The sequence below is a fragment of the Hevea brasiliensis genome, chromosome 12 (genome assembly GCF_030052815.1).
Source record: "Hevea brasiliensis isolate MT/VB/25A 57/8 chromosome 12, ASM3005281v1, whole genome shotgun sequence".
NCBI lineage: Eukaryota > Viridiplantae > Streptophyta > Magnoliopsida > Malpighiales > Euphorbiaceae > Hevea > Hevea brasiliensis.
The window spans coordinates 2,124,947-2,144,306 of record NC_079504.1 but is presented as its reverse complement, the minus strand read 5'-3'; the positions used below and the strand labels follow the sequence as shown (position 1 = coordinate 2,144,306).

Below are 19,360 nucleotides of genomic sequence, written 5' to 3'. Positions count from 1 at the left end.
TAAGATTTATGATGCTCTTCCAGATTTAAGATAATAAGTATTTTATTTAATACCTTATCTCTACTAGCTTCAAATAGGAAGATTATTGCTTGTAAGAAAATGAAATCAGAATCTAAGTTCTTTTTTTTTTCAAACTCTTTGACTTCTCCTAGATTCAATGGGAGAATCAATTTATTTTCGTTCATTATTTGAAAAAGAACTAGAATTCGAATTGACATCTTGAGTTAATGTAAAATTAGAACCTTTTGTATTTGATCGTGGATTGATATTTGTATGACCAAAAAAATTTGATTCTAAAAATTCAACATATCTAGATTCTATAATTACATTAGAATCTAAATCCAATAATCTATATGCTTTTGAATTTTCAGCATATCCCACAAAAATACTTTTAAGAGCTCTAGGTCCTAACTTGGATCTTTTAGAATCTGGAACTCTATAATACGCTATAATATCCCATACCCTTAAATGATTTAAGTTAAGCTTCCTTCTTTTCCATATTCCATATGGAAAGACTCTAAACTTCTTTGAAGGTATTCTATTATGCACATGGTAAGCTGTTAATAATGCTTCTCCCCATATATTCATTGGTAATTTTACATGCATAAGCATAGCATTAATCATATCTTCAAATATTCTATTTTTCCTTTCTGCCAAACCATTCTATTGTGGGTTATACGGAGCACTTGTTTGATGAATTAAACAATTTTCTTCCCAAAAAATAGCAAATTCATTTGGAAAATTGTAACACCCCTGATTTTTTATATATTATTATTGGGCTTCGTATAGGTATCCTCAATTCGCGGAAATTCGACAGTTGTCCGGATCTGTGAATTTCCGGCGAACATGCAGCTCCACGGAAAAGTCTCCGAATTGGATCGAGGTTTTGGCTACCCCACCATTGTCAGGCATCCCGAGCGCGTTCCCGAAGTCGGAATCGGCAAAGGTAAACCCGAACCTTTCTTTTTCGTAATTTTCTAGTGCTTAAATAGGATTGAAAATCCATAAAATATTCGTGGTAGCTTAGAAAATTACGATTCTTTTTGCAATAGCTTAGTAATATTTCTAAGGACCGCGGGGCAGAGTTTTATAATTTTTAGAGCTTATTTGTGCAGTTTTTGCAAAAATGATCAATTATAAGGACTAAATTGAAATTTTAGAAAATGTTATTAATCATTGATTTGATGTGAACAGGAGGGGCTGTGTGATGAGATTGATTTTTGGATATATGGATTGTGGATATAGAAGTGTGTTTTGAGCCCTTTTGCAGGTTGGGTAGGTCCTAGGTATAGGGGAGACTCTGTCGGATTTTCGGCACGACTTAAGACATATTGGTCTTTTTCTTTGTTTGTATTGAGTCAAATTTATTAAATGATTGTAATAAAAATTGTCAGGTGAGCCGGGACAGCCTTCTTCCTCCGCCCAGCCGCCTCAGTGACCACCGTCAAGTCTGTGAGTAGAATATTAATTTTAATTGTAATTTCGATATTATTATATGTTCAAGCATGCCCATGCATCACTTATATGCATATATTTATGTAGTTAAACTCTAGGCACGATTTATGTTGCATTCATAACTGTTGATGTGCCATGGATGTTGTTGTGGTAATTTGGAGCAGTGTGCGTGCGTTGGCGTGCGTGTGATGTGATGTGGTGTGGACTATGGATAGGACGGGGTAGTCACGGCTTGAGTAATTCGCTGGGACCCGATCCTTCGAGGGGTAGTCACAGCTTGAGTAATTCGCTGGGACCCTCGATTTGGTTATTAAGTGGAAGTCCGAGCTTGAGTAATTCGCTGGCACCAGGTTGGATTTAAGAGAGTCAGATAGGATCACTCCCATATGTTATGATTGATACTACAGGTGTGTGAGTGCTCCAAATTACCTTTTGATGCTATGATGTGAAAATGTTGTTGATGTTGCATTTCACTCTCAGGTGCATTAGTTTTAGATAGTTATAGGTATTATGGTTAAAATTGATATTTTACTCTGAGTCGAGCAACTCACTCTCTGCTCAATATTTTTTCAGTTATAGGAGGATTTTATTTTGGTTAACTCGCTTTTCTCCCTCATTGTCAATTATTACCGTTTGTATAAACTTGTTAAATCTTAGAATTTCCATGTGTTAGAAATGTTATTTGATTTGGGTCCATAAACTAAATTATTATTTTGGGACACCAAACTTAATATGCTATGCATGTTTGATGGATTGGATGAGGAGCCGAGCTCCCATTTATTATTATGTTGATGAGTATGTGGAGGGTGAGCCGAGCTCCCCAATTGAATATATATTGTGATTACAGTCGGGTGAGTTGAAAACTCCCGTTGGTAAGTCCATTTTATGGCGGACTCTGTCCGCTTGTTTTCTTGATATTGGGCCCAAATGGGCCTTAGAATTGGGTAAATGAACAGTTAAGGCTTACTACGGGCCTCGGGGCTTTAGGTGGCGTGTCCTAGTGTCTTGGTCCGCCCATAGGTTGGGTCGTGACAAATGTGGTATCGAGCTTAGGCTCCAGTTCATAGGGAAAAATTATCTAAGTGTTGGGAAGAGTCTACTAGAGTCACATGCGAGTATAAGATTCATTTCGTCTTTTCTGTAATTCTTTGTTTCTAGATTCTACGTTATACCTCGGAAATATAAGATTACCTCGCTTAGTGTCTTGATTTTCGTGGAGTACACAGAAATGTGAAATAGAGTTAGTAGACATGTGAGATCTATCATGAGGATACGTACTCCAAGAAATGTTATATTTTTGTCAGTATGGGTTTAAATGGTGTGCCCATTTCGTGTAAGACACGAATACATAAAAGTGAGTCTTAAAAGTATGCTTGCCTAGATAAGGATGAGGATACCACTCGGCGGTCATCAGTAGATGACCCAGTCAGAATAAGTTTGTGATAATAGAAGATTCAGGAGAGATAAGAAATTAGGAGACCTAGTCTGTCAGGACGTATCGTAGTAACTATACAATATTCTCGATGTCTGCTCTGTAGTCGCAGACATGCAAACATGAGATTATTGTGTAGAGTGCGTGCATCCCGTGGTGCTCCATAATGAGGGTGTTTGAGATGGCTTCTATTTTGGTACAGTTATGCGTAAGCAGTTCTATATTTGTAGAGGAGTTGGGAACTCTGGCTAAGAGTTTAGAGTTAGAATATTGAAAGGTCACGGTTGGGTGATAACTAGAGTCGGTGACTCGATTACTGACATGAGCTAGAGTTTCATCAAGAGTTGCCATCGGACTGCAGGTTTGGACTAGTTGCAAAGTAAAGGTGACACTTATAGAGTGAGAATAGTATACCTTGTGTGTATCAAGATGGAATAAAGTACAACTCTACTACCTAGAGAAGGTCGAAACTATGAATTGATGATTTATAGAGCTATGATATGATAAAAGAGTCATTAACTTGACATGGTTACGGCAAGGTGGTAGATGTAGTACCTTTGTTGCGACAAGTTAGGATATAGTCCTATCTTTTGTAATGGATCAAGGTTATTCGATAATGATGACTTATGGAATAGTATCCCGGATGGGACTGTAGAGTGTGGTAGAGAGTAGTTGGCTCGGGTATCTGGAGAGGATACAAGTTCCATTATAGGAATCATATATAATCAGATCACGATGGATGTAAATCCTTTGAATTGGATGACGGGTTTGGGTGCCCGAAATCTTAAGTTTTGGAATTGAGTAAACATGGAAAATAATAATAATAATAATAATAAAAATAATAATAAATAAAATTCTTTGAGAATCGGTTCTAGGTAGTAAGGGTATTATGTAAGTTAAAGGATAAGAATAGATATCATACAATAAAAGTATGATCAGTAATTTCTTTGAGTTCCTTTCTAATTTCAAATTATTCAAAACAATAGTATAATCTAATTATAATAGTGTTTTGAGTAATAAATTAGCGAAGATAAATCACAGAAGGCCAATGGATAAAGAAAGTGCAGAATGAAAGTTTGGGCAATTGATTGCAGATGCAATATAATCTAAATGCTAGTGGAAGTACTAGCCAGAGTGGTCAAAGGATCAAATATGAGTAGCATGACATATGATAACGCGATAGAGACTCGAAAGATATAGTTAGCAAGTACATGCTATTATGTTAGGAAGAAGAATGGAACCGAGGATAGAATAGTCAAGTTCTATTTTGGGTAAGACAAAGGAAATAAATGAAAGGACAACCTAAAGAGCGCATAATAAAAGGAACAAAGTTAAGATATAGGATAGGCTAAGTGTTATTCTTGGCAAGGAGAATGACAAGGATGGAAAACCCAAAATGGGATCACATTAGTGAGAAAAGTGATGGAGGTATGGAATACAATAATAATGAGTAAATGTTAGAAGGTGTGCGATGGTATTGCGGACTACCTAAATAGGTAGAGAAAGAGAAGTTAGTAAGCGATAAGTTGAATAAAAGTCACTAAGGGATCAAATTAATGACCCTAGATAAGGGTGGAATTAGTGTTGGAAGAATTTATTAGTGAGAGAAATCTTTCAGAATCAACAAAAGTTAAGGGCACAATAAAAACGATGATAGATATGAATCATAGGTCGAGTATAAGTAAAGTTAATAAATTATAAAATATTATGTCAAGAAGGAAAATGGTACGGTAAAGGGTTTATGCAGATGATAACTTATAGGTAGAGCATAATTGTGCTAGGAGATGATGAAATTTGGAGATAAAGACCAAGAAACTTAGGTGAAACGTTATAATATGACAATCGGGTGTAGTTGAATATAAGAGGATATTTTCTTTCTTTTCAAGTTTAGCTTGTGCTTTTGGTTCTAGAAGGTTATATAAGGAACAAAAACTGAGTCAAGGAGACCTAGTTATTAAGAGTTTAGTAGGCACAAATTCATACATAATTTCGTGATATGAGAATGACAGTAAGTGCATACCTAGTATTAAGTATGAAAGGACAACAGAGTAATGACAGGAGTTAAATTGAGTTAGCTACTAAGGCTTGCAACCTGCTTTAAACTATGAGCTGGAGGAAGTATTATTTATGGTTGAGATTCAATAGATGAAATTGTTCTTTGATGGGTAATTTGAGGTTGAAGTTTAGAAAGCTATGGGCAGTATATATGATTATATTAAGGAGAATGAACACGTGAAGTATCTTGTTTGGAATTAAGGCATGACACATATTTCCTACAGCCGTGTTAGTTTAGATGGAACTTATAGTTTATGGGGCTCATATTCATCCAGGATAAGCAATTTCCTACTAAGGCTGATAGGGAATGATAATGTTCTGATAGTTATTTTGGAAAAAGGGGATACAAGAAAAAAATTTTCTATGGGTAATTATAAGTGTTACATAAGGTGAAGAATGTCTTTGGTAGGAGTAAATCATAGGGTTAGAATTCTTGAAGTAATGAAACTAGTATTCAAGATAAGACTAAGAAATAAAAAGAAAGTTAAAGTTGATGATGGGATAGACATCTTTGAAGGAAAAGGTGTAAGGATGAGATAGGACTAAAATTAAGGAATAAGTACAAAGAGTTGAAATGATACCAACAATACCAAAAATAGGAAAAGGGAAGTGGATAAGATGCAAATGAAAGGAAGAGAGCTCGATAGAGTCAGTTATAATGAAGAGGATAAGGAGTGTCTAACCACCGCCCCGTGTTAACACTACCTATGAGCGGTGAAGGATACACCGTGTCTTGTGACGCCTCGAGTTGGCCTAGGGTGTGTTTTGATGCGGAATGGAAAAGTAGTGGCTTATGCTTCAAGGCACCAAGAGGCATGAGCGTAACTATCCCACCCATGATTTGGAAATGGCGGTGTAGTCTTTGCACTAAAAATGGGAGACACTACGTATGGTGAAGTGTGCGAGATATACACCGATCATAAGAGTTTGAAGTACATCTTCCAACAGAGGGATTTAAACTTGAGACAGAGGAGATGGATGGAGCTTCTGGAAGACTATGATTGCCCCATCCAGTACCACCCTGGGAAGGCCAATGTAGTAGCAGATGCTTTAAGCAGAAAATCTTCTGGCAGTTTGGTGCACATTTCAGCAGAGAAGAGACTGTTGATTCAGGAGGTACATGAGTTGATGGATCAAGGTTTAATCCTAGATCTTTCAGATGAGGGGGTATTGTTGGCTCACTTTTCAGTGAGGCCAGACTTGAGGGACAGAGTTAGAGTTTCCCAGCACAGAGACCAACAATTGATGAAGATTATAGAAAGAGTAAAGCAAGGTAAGGGTGGTGAGTTTGGATTTGCCAATGATGGCGCCCTAGTGCAAGGTTCTAGGATATGTGTGCCCGATGTGGACAACCTCAGGAATGAAATCATGCGAGAGGCACACTACACACCTGATGTCACGAGTTCCACCTGTGTTCCACCAAGATGTACCATGATGTGAAAGATAGCTATTGGTGGAATGGCATGAAGAGAGACATAGCAGACTTTGTGTCCAAGTGCTTGACTTGTCAGAAGGTGAAGTTTGAACACTAGAGACCGTCAGGGAAGTTGCAAGAGCTCCCTATCCCAGAATGGAAGTGGGAAATGATCACTATGGATTTTGTGGTAGGTTGCCTCGCACCACGCGAGGATATGATTCGATATGGGTAATTGTAGACCGCTTGACCAAATCACTCACTTCTTACCTCAGAAGACTACATACTGCGTGGCACAAGATGTCGGCTCTACATTCGAGAAATAGTCGATTGCATGGAGTTCCTTCCATAATATCCGATAGAGGGCTGATTCACTTCTTGGTTTTGGAGAAAGTTGCAGGAGGCACTTGGCACACAGTTGAACTTTAGTACGGCTTTCTACCCTCAGACAGACGGACAGTCCGAAAGGACAATATAAACACTGGAAGACATGCTTCGCATGAGTGTTTTGGATTTTGGAGGTCAATGGAATGATCACTAGCTTTGGTGGAGTTTGCCTACAACAACGCTTATCACTCCAAAGATAGGAATGGCGCCCTATGAGGCACTATATGGAAGAAAGTGTAGGTCTCCTCTGTGTTGGACAGAAATGGGGGAAGCGAAGGTGCATGATGTAAACCTAGTGCAGTACACTTTAGAGATAGTTCCTTTAATCAGGAACGACCAAAACAACTTTCAAAGAGGCGTAAAAGTTATGCACCCAGGAGGGATGTGGAGTTTGCAAGGTGACTATGTATTCTGAAGGTTTCTCCAATGAAGGAGTCATGAGATTTGGAAAGAAGGGCAAGTTGGCACCTCGGTATATTGGACCTTTTGAGGTTCTTGATAGAGTTGGAGCAGCTTGCCTACCGGTTGGAGCTACCACCCAACTTCTCTCACGTTCATCCGTGTTTCACATCTCCATGCTCAGAAATACATTCCCGATCCTTCTCATGTATCGCAAATGATGTGATAGAGCTAAAAGAGAACTTGACATTTGAGGAGCGACTGTAGCCATAGTGGACTACCAAGTGAGACAAAGTGAGATCAAAACAGATACCTATGGTTAAGGTTTTGTGGAGGAGTCGATCGCTGGAAGAGTGCACTGGAGTTAGAACGGGACATGCGTAGCAAGTACCCTTTATCTGCTCAATGTATAATCATGTGCTTTATTCTGCTTTGTGTAAAATTCGAGGACGAATTTTTCTGTAAGGGGGAAGAATGTAACACCCCGATTTTTATATATTATTATTGGGCTTCGTAGGTATCCTCAATTCGGAAATTCGACAGTTGTCCGATCTGTGAATTTCCGCCGCATGCACCACTACCGGAAAAGTCTCCGAATTGGATCGAGGTTTTGGCTACCCCACCATTGTGTCAGCATCCCGAGCGCATTCAAGTCGGAATCGGCAAAGGTAAACCCAACCTTTCTTTTTCGTAATTTTCTAATGCTTAAATAGGATTGAAAATCCATAAAATATTCGTGGTAGCTTAGAAAATTACGATTCTTTTGCAATAGCTTAGTAATATTTCTAAGGACCGCAAGCGAGTTTTATAATTTTTAGAGCTTATTTGAGCGCTTTTTGTAAAATGATCAATTATAAGGACTAAATTGAAATTTTACATATTGTGATGAATGATTGATTTGATGGGCCCAGAGGGGCTGTGTGATGTGATTGAGTTGTGGATATATGGATTGTGGATATAGAAGTGTGTTTTGAGCCCTTTGCAAAGTTGGGTAGGTCCTAGGTATAGGAGAGACTCATTGATTTTCGCACGACTTAAGACGTATTGGTCTTTTTCTTTGTTTGTATTGAGTCAAATTTATTAAATGATTGTAATAAAATTGTCGTGAGCCGATGACCTTCTTCCTCCGCCCACCAGTGACCACCGCCAAGTCCGTGGAGTAGAATATTAATTTTAATTGTAATTTCGATATTATTATATGTTCAAGCATGCCCATGCATCACTTATATGCATATATTTATGTAGTTAAACTCTAGGCACGATTTATGTTGCATTCATAATCATGATGTGCCATGGATGTTGTTGTGGTAATTTGGAGCAGCGTGCGTTGGCGTGCGTGTGATGTGGTGTGGACCATGGATAGGACGGGTAGTCACGGCTTGAGTAATTCTGGGACCCGATCCTTCGAGGGGTAGTCACGCTTGAGTAATTGGGACCTCGATTTGGTTATTAAGTGGAAGTCCGAGCTTGAGTAATTCACGCACCGTGTTGGATTTAAGAGAGTCAGATAGGGATCACTCCCATATGTTATGATTGATACTACAGGGTGTGTGAGTGCTCCAAATTACCTTTTTGATGCTATGATGTGAACATGTTGTTGATGTTGCATTTCACTTTACAGGGTGCATTAGTTTTAGATAGTTATAGGGATTATGGTTAAAATTGATATTTTACTCTGAGTCGAACGCCACTCTGCTCAATATTTTTTCAAGTTACAGGAGGATTTTATTTTGGTTAACTCGCTTTTCTCCTCGCAGTCAATTATTACCGCTTGTATAAACTTGTTAAATCTTAGAATTTCCGCATGTGTTAGAAATGTTATTTGATTTGGGTCTGTAAACTAAATTATTATTTTGGGACTCAGAACTTAATATGCTATGCATGTTTGATGGATTGGATGAGGGAGCTGAGCTCCCATTTATTATTATGTTGATGAGTATGTGGAGGGTGAGCTGAGCTCCCCAATTGACTATATATTGTGTTTACAGGTCGGGTGAGTCGAAAACTCCCCGTTGGTAAGTCCATTTTATGGCCGAACTCTGTCCGTTTGTTTTCTTGATATTGGGCCCAAATGGGCCTTAGAATTGGGTAAATGAACAGTTAAGGCTTACTACGGGCCTCAGGGGCTTTAGGCTGGCCCAGGTCCTAGTGCCGGTCCGGCCCATAGGTTGGGTCGTGACAAAAATATTCACCTCCTCTATCACTTCTTAGGACTTTAATCTTCCTTTCTAATTGATTTTCTACTAAGGCTTTATAACTTTTAAACATGTCAAAAACTTGATCTTTTATTCTCATTAAATAAATAAGAGTAAATCTAGAATGATCATTTGTAAAAGTAATAAAATATCTATTACCTCCTCTAGTTAAATGATTATTTAATTCACAAATATCAGAATGTATAAGTTCAAGCAATTCTATTGTTCTTTCATTCTTTGAAAAAGGTTTCTTAGTCATTTTTGCTTGTATGCATATTTCACATTTTTCAGATTTGTTATTAACACTAGGAATCAATCCATGCTTAGACATATATTTAATTGATTGAAAATTAACATGTGATAAACGAGCATGCCATAAATTAAAAGAAGACTCAAGCATATAAACAGAAACATTCACTTTATTAATACTTAATTTGAATATGCCATCACATAAAAATCTCTGTCCAACAAATACACCATTTAAAGTGAAAATAACTTTTCTGCTTCTATGAAAGCCTTTAGACCTTTCTTGCACAGTAAATTTGCAGAAATCAGATTCTTCCTCATATCTGGAACATGAAAAATATTTGTTAAAATTAACTTTTTTCTGGAAGGGAATTGAAATTCAATAGTTCCTTTTCTAAGAACCTTGGCTGTGTCTTGATTTTCCATCAAAACTTTTCCATCTTTTGCTAGAACTTCATAATTTTTAAACAGATTTTTGTTCATGAACAATAGCACTAGAATCATACCACCAATCAGTAGATTTATTAATTGTTATCATGTTACATTCTGTTACCATACTGATATTAAGTTTAGAAACCATGACAATAATTTCTGAAATAAATGGCTTATTTTCAACCACATTTGTCTTCTTTTGATCAGCACTTTCTTTCAATTTCAACTTCTTATAGAACCTGCATTTTTTCTTAAAATGGCCCTCTTTTCCACAGAAAAAATATGATTTATTTTTCTTATTATTTGCAAAATTAGAACTTGAAGTGACATCAGTATAATTCCTCTTTTTTTCAGACTTAGTATTTCCAAATTTCTTAGTCTAGACTCTATATTATTTACCTTAGTACTAGACTCTAAAGCAAATTTATTCTTGCAAATGCGAGTCTCTTCTTCAATACGAACAATGTTTTATAAGTTGGTCTATGATGAAACCTTCAGAAGTGTGCAGCGGTTTCTTTCTATAATCATTCCAAGTGGTGGGCAATTTTGCCAGATACTTTTATTTTCAAATCTTTAAATCTAGATATCAAAACAAGCAATTCATCTACTTGATTCATAACAGATTTATTTTCTGACATTTGAAACTCAAAAAACTTCATATTCAAAAATATATCTGTTCCTTTTTTTTTTAAAGTATACTTATTTTCTAAGGCTTGCCAGATTTCTTGAGGAGTTTTGATAGGTCGAAATGAATCGTTCAACCTATCAAAAAGAGAATTCAGAATAAATCCTCTGCATCAAGCTTCATCTTCTTTATGTTTCTTTCGAGATGCTATGACTGTTGCATCCTCATTATCAGATGGTTCAGGAATTTTGGACAGATTGTCACTTAGCAGACATGCAACACCCAATTCAGTAAGCAAAAATGATAATTTGTCCTTATAGTGAGTAAAATTAGTTTCATCAAAATGCTTTAGTTTAAAGACATCAAAATTGACAATTTTATTGAAAGCAAAATCAGAAACACTAGTACCGAAAATCTCCATTATTGTATAATTCCCTTAAGATTATTAGAAAAAAAATAATAATAATAATAGTAATAGGCTTCAATCGCGTGGTCGCTCTTCTTAAGGGAATTACGCTCCCACTATAGTGCTGCCGGGTAGTTTGAGCAAATCCCTTTAGGATAATAAAGCCAAAACAAAATTGTAGACAGCAATTATAGAATTCTCCCAACAACGAATTAAAAAATAATAATGTTGATTGTAAGTAGAAGTGAAAAGAAAAGATAGAAGAAAAAGAGATAATGAATTTCTTATTCAAAACTACTGCTATTTATAAAGCATTTACACAATAGTTCACTTTGTATCAATTAGAATAATCACATCTGTTTACTTGCAACTTTTATAACAGAGACAACGATTCACATCTTATCTCTTAGAAAAATTATATCTGTTCATTTATACCTCTTAGAATAGAACAATTACATCTGTTCATATATAGCTATTAGAACATATACAATTATTGATAATGAACAGTTTCGTTTAATGTCTTTTAATGAACAGATATAACTATTTCGATATGGGATAACTTTTATATCACTAACTATTTATAACAGTTTATACAAATGAAATACAATTTAGAAAAAGTGTAGCAAAAAAGAAAAAGATAAGTTAATATTCAAGGACATTTTCTCATTCTAATCAACTCACAAAAGCATAGGAGAACCATTTTTGTTTTTGCAAGTTGTAGAGCAAATCTAAAAGATAAAGAGTATATGACACACTTGAGCAACTTAGTTCGCTGGAACGGGCTCTTTTCAGCATTGAGCTGCAATGTAGGAAGACATGTGCGATGCATTAGTTATATGATAAGTCAATTGGAAACGAGAAAGGAGAAGGCTGGCCATAGGCATCTCCAAAGTGAATTTAGCTGAAATCATTTCCATGTATCAACTCTCAACCGCAACCACCGAATTTCTTGAGCTTTGTATTCTAGACCTCTAGCTAAAAAAGAATGACCTCAAATCTCAAATCATTTTGTTTTGCAGCTTATGCACTAATGCACATAATTTGAAACTACAAAATGATTCAACAAGAGAATCAAAATGAAAGTGCACTTGCAAGATCAATTTAAGACGCAAGTTCAATTGAATTCACATATATGTAGCTAACAAGTGTAAAAGAGAGAGAGAAGAAACCGTTTTGAAACGGAAATAAAATCATCATCAGAGAACGATCAACATATGACAAACGAAGCAAAAATCATATGACAAAAAGCTGCTCACATCTTTAAATTGGAAGAGACCAAGGTCAACAAGATATAAGATTGCGCGAGATTGGGATATGATCGGTTGAACCAATTGCATAGGCTCCGACCGTAGCATATCCAAAGTAAGCCAACACCTTTGCTCAGCCCTTTTTCATCAACTTCTATAGATCAATAGACACAATGCATTGCCTCTGCGCTTTTAGATGTATATAGATAGAGACAACACCAATAGTAGGGAAATCGCCGGACGATTTTCAGCCACCGACAAGACTAGAGTAGTCCAATTTAGGGCCTGTTTGGATTAACTGATGCATGCATTTTATATCATCATTTAGGTATAATTTTTGCACATAATTTACCCTTATTCATAGCTATTATTTTAGATATTAGTATATATTTTCAATTTTACAATTTTCACATTTCTTAGTTTAATTTTTGGAATTTATTTGCTTTGTAGGTTAAATCTGGAGAAATTTGATGTATTTTGATCAGAGTAGCCATTTGGAGGAGATTAAAGTCGAATTGCAAAAAATTTTGAAGTTGAGTTAAAAATGGCCGAGAGCGACACACCCCGCCGCACAACCGAACAACCTGATGTCGCAGGTTGTGTCGATCGTCAGATATTCACGCCGAGAGCGACACAACCCGCGACACAACCGACGGCTTATGTCGCTTTTATCGAAAATTTTTGACGTGGCATTTCGCTACTCCACCTTTGACCTCACTTTCTCTGGATCCTTCCCCCTTTTACCCATTCTAGAACAGTCCCCTTGCCTATATAAAGTGCCCTTTATCACTTTCTTTCCATAGAGAGCAAGGGAGGCATTTTTAGAAAGATAGAAAGAGGGAAAGGGAGGAGCATCTTCTGCATCTTCTTCCAGCAGCAGCAAGGATCACGTTTCTGCACTTTTCTGCAGAGATCCTGCTGCAAATCTGCTGGGTTTTTCTACCCCTTTAAGCTTACATTTCCATTATTTCTTCATTTCTTCATTTGGGTTTATTTTTAAACAATGATTTGTGAGTAGTTGATTGAGATTCTAGAGATGGGTTTGTAAATATTGATTTGTTTTGTGGTTTTGAACTGATTTAGCCATTTAAATGAAGATTGTTATATTTTGATTTATTGCTTGTGTGCTTATTTCCTTGCTTGATGAATGGGCCCTCATTAAGTTAAGTTTTAATCCTTAATAGATGGACTGAAAAGTGAATATTGGGGATGGATAATCTTGCAATAAACTTTATTTTCTTGGTGTTAGAAATAAGCTAAGAAGATTAAGGGGAACTTTCCAAAAATTAATCAGAGCATTAATTGGGTTTTTGTTAGATTTGAAATACCGTGAAAACAGGGTTTGATTTAATGAAAACCAATTTTGAGATGCTTGAAAAAGGTTTCAAAAATTTAAGAATTGATTTCCCTCAAAATTGCAATTCTCATGTGTTTGGCTAAATTAGGGAAAAATCACATGCAAACAATATTGAAAAAAATCCAATCTCTAGAATCAATTTATTTTTCATTGAAATTAGATATAAATCCTCCAAACCTCATAAATAGCAATTTAAATTTAAATCCAATTTAAATCCAATTTCTATAATCACTTTATTTTTATTTTTATTGAATTTAGATTTAATTCCTCTCAATTTCATAAATAGAAATTTCAAATTAATTTTTGGGTAATCTAGTTTAATTAATTTTAGTTAATTGATTGATCTAGTTTTAATTCCTCAAATACCAATTTTAATTCCAAATTTCATTTTACATCTTTAATTTTTGTCTTAATTTTAATTTTTAGATTTTATTTTTAATATCTTTTAATTTTTGTCATTCTAATTTGCTTATACTTTTATTTCCAATTTAAGCACAATTCCCTGTGGGATCGATATCAATTTTTAAAACTATACTACTGTGACCTGTGCACTTGCGGACACACCGTATCAAGTTTTTGGCGCCGTTGCCGGGGAATTGTTTGTTTTTAAGTTGGATTTTGATTGTTTTAAGCTAATTAGAATTTTTATTTTCTTTTATTTTCACTATTGTTCCTTGTGTTTTTCAGGTACTTTTCTTGTTTATGAGACGATCGAAAAGCACAAGTGACACCGAATTGTTGTTCAACCCAGAAATTGAAAAATTCTGTCGAGCCAACAAAAAGGAATTCAAGAGAAGAAAAGAAGCAGAAAAGGAAGAACAACAAATATTTGAGCAAGAGGAGACAATCGAAAATATGGAGAATCAAAATAGAGCTATTGGTGGAGATAATGGAGGAAACGAGCAAAACGGGCAAAATGTGGTTATTAATCAAAATGATCCTCAAAGAAGATCCATGTTAGACTATGCTTTTCCTAGATGTACTGATGTGAGAGATAACAGACCTATTATTGGAGCTAATCAATTTGAATTAAAAACTGGTCTTATTCAAATGGTTCAGAATTCACAATTTGGAGGTAGTCCACTTGAAAATCCTCATTCTCATTTGAAGAAATTTTTAATGATATGTGGTACACAAAGACAACCTGGAGTTTCTGATGAAGTTATTCGGCTCACATTATTTCCATTTTCTCTTCGGGATTCAGCATTGGAGTGGTATGACTCACTTCCACAAGCTATTATAGCTACTTGGGAGCAGCTATCTCAAGCTTTTCTATCTCAATTTTTCCCACCTGGGAAGACCACTCATTTGAGGAATTTGATGGTAGCTTTTAAACCAAGAGATGATGAAACTTTGTATGAATCTTGGATGAGATTTAAGGAGCTTGAAAGGCAATGTCCTCATCATGAAATACCCAAATGGATGATTGTTCAGAATTTCTACACTGCAGTTACTCCAGCCATAAGAAACACAATTGATTCACAAGCAGGAGGAGATTTCATGAGAATGACAAGTGAAGAATGCTATGATCTATTAGAGAAGATTGCTCATAATACCCATTTATGGGGAAATCCTAGAGCACTTGAGCCAAAGAAAGCTGGGATCTATGAACTTGACTCAGTTAACTACATGAATGCAAAATTTGATCAGTTGACTCAGCTTCTTAGTGATTTTTGCACAAAGGCAACAACCTCAACTCCTACAACTATGCAACAAGTTGCCTTCACAAATGGAACTCAAAGTTGTGGAGTTGATTATTCTTCTTATGGTGATGATTATTTGCAAGAGCAAGCTGCTTATGCAGGAGGTTATCAACAAAAACCTATGGGAAATTCTTATTCTAATATGAACAACTCAACATGGAGACCACAAGCAACTTTTGCTCAACAAGGCCAAAGCTCAAATTATGCTCATAACCAGCAGTTTATGCAGCAGAACAAGCCTCAATTTCAGCCTCAATTTCAGCCCACAAGACAACCACCACCTGGATATCAAGCAAGAGCACAACAATCCCTTCCACCTCATGAACCGAAGCCAACCTTGGAAAGCATGATGGAGAAATTTTTTGCTGAACAAAGCAAAATGAATAGCAAATTGGAGGAAGAAATGCAACACATGAGACAAACCATGGATCAATTACAAGTCCACAACCGCATGTTGGAGACTCAATTGGCGCAACAAGCAAGCTCATCAGGAAGCAATTCCTATGGGAAACTACCTAGCCAACCACAAAACCCTCATGAACAATGTAAGTTTGTAACCTTGAGAAGTGGTAAAAAAGTTGGTCAAGAGAGTGAAAACAAGAGAGAAGAAAAAGAGAGCACAAAAGAAGAAAATTCAGTTGAGAGCAAGAAAAATGAAAAAGAAGAAGAAAGCAAAAGTGAGCAAGATGAGGGAGAGAAACCATACATCCCACCTGAACCTTACAAACCCACCCTTCCCTACCCTCAAAGATTCATTAAGCACAAGCTAGACAAACAATTTGGCAAGTTCCTTGAAGTGCTAAAGAAATTGTATATCAATGTGCCATTCACTGAGGCACTATCCCAAATGCCAAGTTATGCCAAGTTTTTGAAGGAGATTCTTTCCAACAAGAGAAGGCTAGAAGATTATGACACCATCAATTTGGGAGAGCAATGCAAGGCTATAATTCGAAAAAGTTACCTCCCAAACTCAAAGATCGGTGTGTTTTCCATCCCTTGTCATATTGGTGATAATTGTGTGGCAAATGCTTTATGTGACCTTGGAGCTAGCGTCAGCCTAATGCCTCTTTCAATATATGAGAAGTTGAATATGGGAGAGTTGAAGCCCACAAACATGTATCTTTCATTGGCTGACCGTTCAATTAAGTATCCGGAAGGCATTCTTGAAAATGTGCCTATCAAAGTTGGGAAATTCTACATTCCGGTGGACTTTGTCATTTTAGATATGGAAGAAGACACAAAAGTTCCTATCTTATTGGGAAGACCCTTTTTGGCAACAGCTGGTGCATTAATTGATGTGAAGGGTGAGCAATTGACACTTAGAGTGGGAGATGATCAAATGATATTCAACATCAATCCAGCCATGAAAAGAAAACATGAAGAAGTTGAGTCTTGTTTGCGGGTAGACATTATTGATGAGATTGTTCAAGAGCATTTCAGACAAAGTTATCCACAAGACCCACTTGAAAATTGCTTAGTCCATGGTGGGAGCATTGATGATGATAATCACAACATGGCTATTTTTGCGCAATACTTGGAAAGCTCTCCACCACATCCTGAAGCCACAATTTTTCAACTTGAAGGAGTACAAAATCTGGAGATCAAACCACCATCATTAAAGGTAGAGGATGCCCCAAAGGTAGATCTTAAACCTCTTCCTTCCAACCTCAGGTATGCTTTTCTTGGACCAAATGAAACATATCCTGTTATAATTAATGCATCATTGACTAATATTGAGATTGACAAATTGTTGAGAGTTTTGAGAGAATATAGAAGAGTTTTGGGTTATGCAATTGATGATATAAAGGGAATTAGTCCAACAGTTTGTATGCATAGGATTTTCCTTGAGCCAAATAGTAAACCTTCCATTGAACACCAAAGAAGATTGAATCCTACAATGAAGGATGTTGTGAAAAAGGAAATCCTAAAATTACTAGCTGCTGGAATTATTTACCCTATTTCTGATAGTGAGTGGGTTAGTCCTGTGCATGTTGTACCAAAGAAAGGTGGGGTGATAGTTGTTAAAAATGAAAATAATGAATTGATACCCACTAGAACTGTTACAGGTTGGAGAATGTGCATAGACTATAGGAAGTTGAACAATGCCACAAGAAAAGACCATTTTCCCCTTCCTTTTATGGATCAAATGTTAGAAAGATTAGCCAAGCATTCATTCTTTTGTTACTTAGATGGATATTCTGGTTTCTTTCAAATTCCAATACATCCTGATGACCAAGAAAAAACTACATTTACCTGTCCCTATGGCACCTTTGCCTATCGAAGGATGCCATTCGGATTGTGTAATGCGCCTGGCACATTTCAAAGGTGCATGATGGCCATTTTTTCTGATTTTATTGAAGAAATTATGGAGGTCTTCATGGATGACTTTTTGATATGGCACTAATTTTGATTCATGCTTGACTAATTTGTCTAAAATCTTGCAGAGATGTGCTGATAATGATCTGGTGTTGAATTGGGAGAAATGCCACTTTATGGTCCAAGAGGGGATCGTTTTAGGGCATTTGATCTCAAATAGGGGAATTGAAGTGGATAGAGCTAAAATAGAAATTATTGAAAAAATGCCCCTCCAACCATCACAAAGGAGTGCGGAGTTTCCTTGGACATGCTGGGTTTTACCGGCGATTTATTCAGGATTTTTCTAAACTTGCTAAACCCTTAACAAATCTTTTGAATCATAATGTTAAATTTGATTTTAATCAAGATTGTATGGTTTCTTTTTGCAGGTTGAAGACGGCCTTAACAACAGCTCCTATCATGAAACCCCCAGATTGGACTTTGCCATTCGAAATCATGTGTGATGCAAGCGAGTTTCTTTGTTGGAGCCGCCCTTGGCCAAATAAAAGATAGAAAACCTTATGCCATTTACTATGCAAGCCGAACCCTTGATGAAGCTCAAGTTAATTATGCCACAACTGAAAAGGAGTTCCTTGCGGTAGTATTTGCACTCAATAAATTTCGTTCTTATTTGGTCAACTCAAAGGTAATTGTTTTCACTGATCATGCAAAGAATAAAGTAGTTAATGAGCACGAAAGAAGCTAAATCTCGGTTGATTAGATGGATTTTATTACTTCAAGAATTTGATTTGGAAATAAGAGATAAAAAGGGTGTTGAGAATGTGGTGGCTGATCACCTTTCTAGGATAAAAACTGAAAATAAAGATGATGAAATTGTGCCAATTGATAAGTTTTTCATGAATGAGCAAATTGTATGTGTTGAATTCGCACTTCCATGGTTTGTCGATATTGTGAATTTCTTGTCTTGTGGTGTCTTGCCACCGATTTATCTTGGCAGTAAAAGAAAAGATTCTTGCATGATGTTAAATTTTATTCTTGGGAAGAACCTCTTTTGTTTAGAAGATGTAATGATGGAATAATTAGGAGATGTATACCAGAGGAAGAAATTCATGATGTTATTTACCATTGTCATTCCTCTGAATATGGTGGTCATTTTAGTGTCTCAAAAACTGTTGAAAAGGTCTTGACATCAGGTTTCTATTGGCCTAATATGTTTAAACATGTGAGAGACTTTGTAAGGTGTGTGATAGGTGCCAAAGGGTAGGCAACATTTCCAAAAGAGATGAGATGCCCCAACAGTCCATATTAGAAGTTGAATTATTTGATGTGTGGGGAATTGATTTCATGGGGCCATTTCCATCGTCTTATGGGAATAAATATATCTTGGTAGGGGTGGACTATGTATCTAAATAGGTAGAAGCTATTGCTACACCTACCAATGATGCAAAAGTTGTGGTGAAATTTCTAAAAAAATTTGTTTTGACCAGGTTTGGTGCCCCACGTGCCATAATTAGTGATGGTGGTAGCCATTTTTGCAACCACCAATTTGAAAAATTGATGAGAAAATATGGGGTAAAGCATAGGATTGCCACACCATATCACCCTCAAACAAATGGCCAAGTAGAAATCACAAATAGAGAAATCAAACAAATCTTGGAGAAAATCACAATAAGTCCGTAAAAGATTGGTCC

The 19,360-nt window shown here is 36.3% G+C and overlaps 1 non-coding gene across 1 annotated transcript; it reads right to left on the bottom strand.

The window, feature by feature from the left end:
* Nucleotides 1–14,955: 14,955 nt before the first annotated feature.
* On the bottom strand, nucleotides 14,956–15,062 carry LOC131171564 (small nucleolar RNA R71). Its single transcript, XR_009142224.1, has one exon. It is a non-coding gene; the product is annotated as a small nucleolar RNA R71 (small nucleolar RNA).
* Between the last annotated feature and the right edge of the window lie 4,298 nt (nucleotides 15,063–19,360).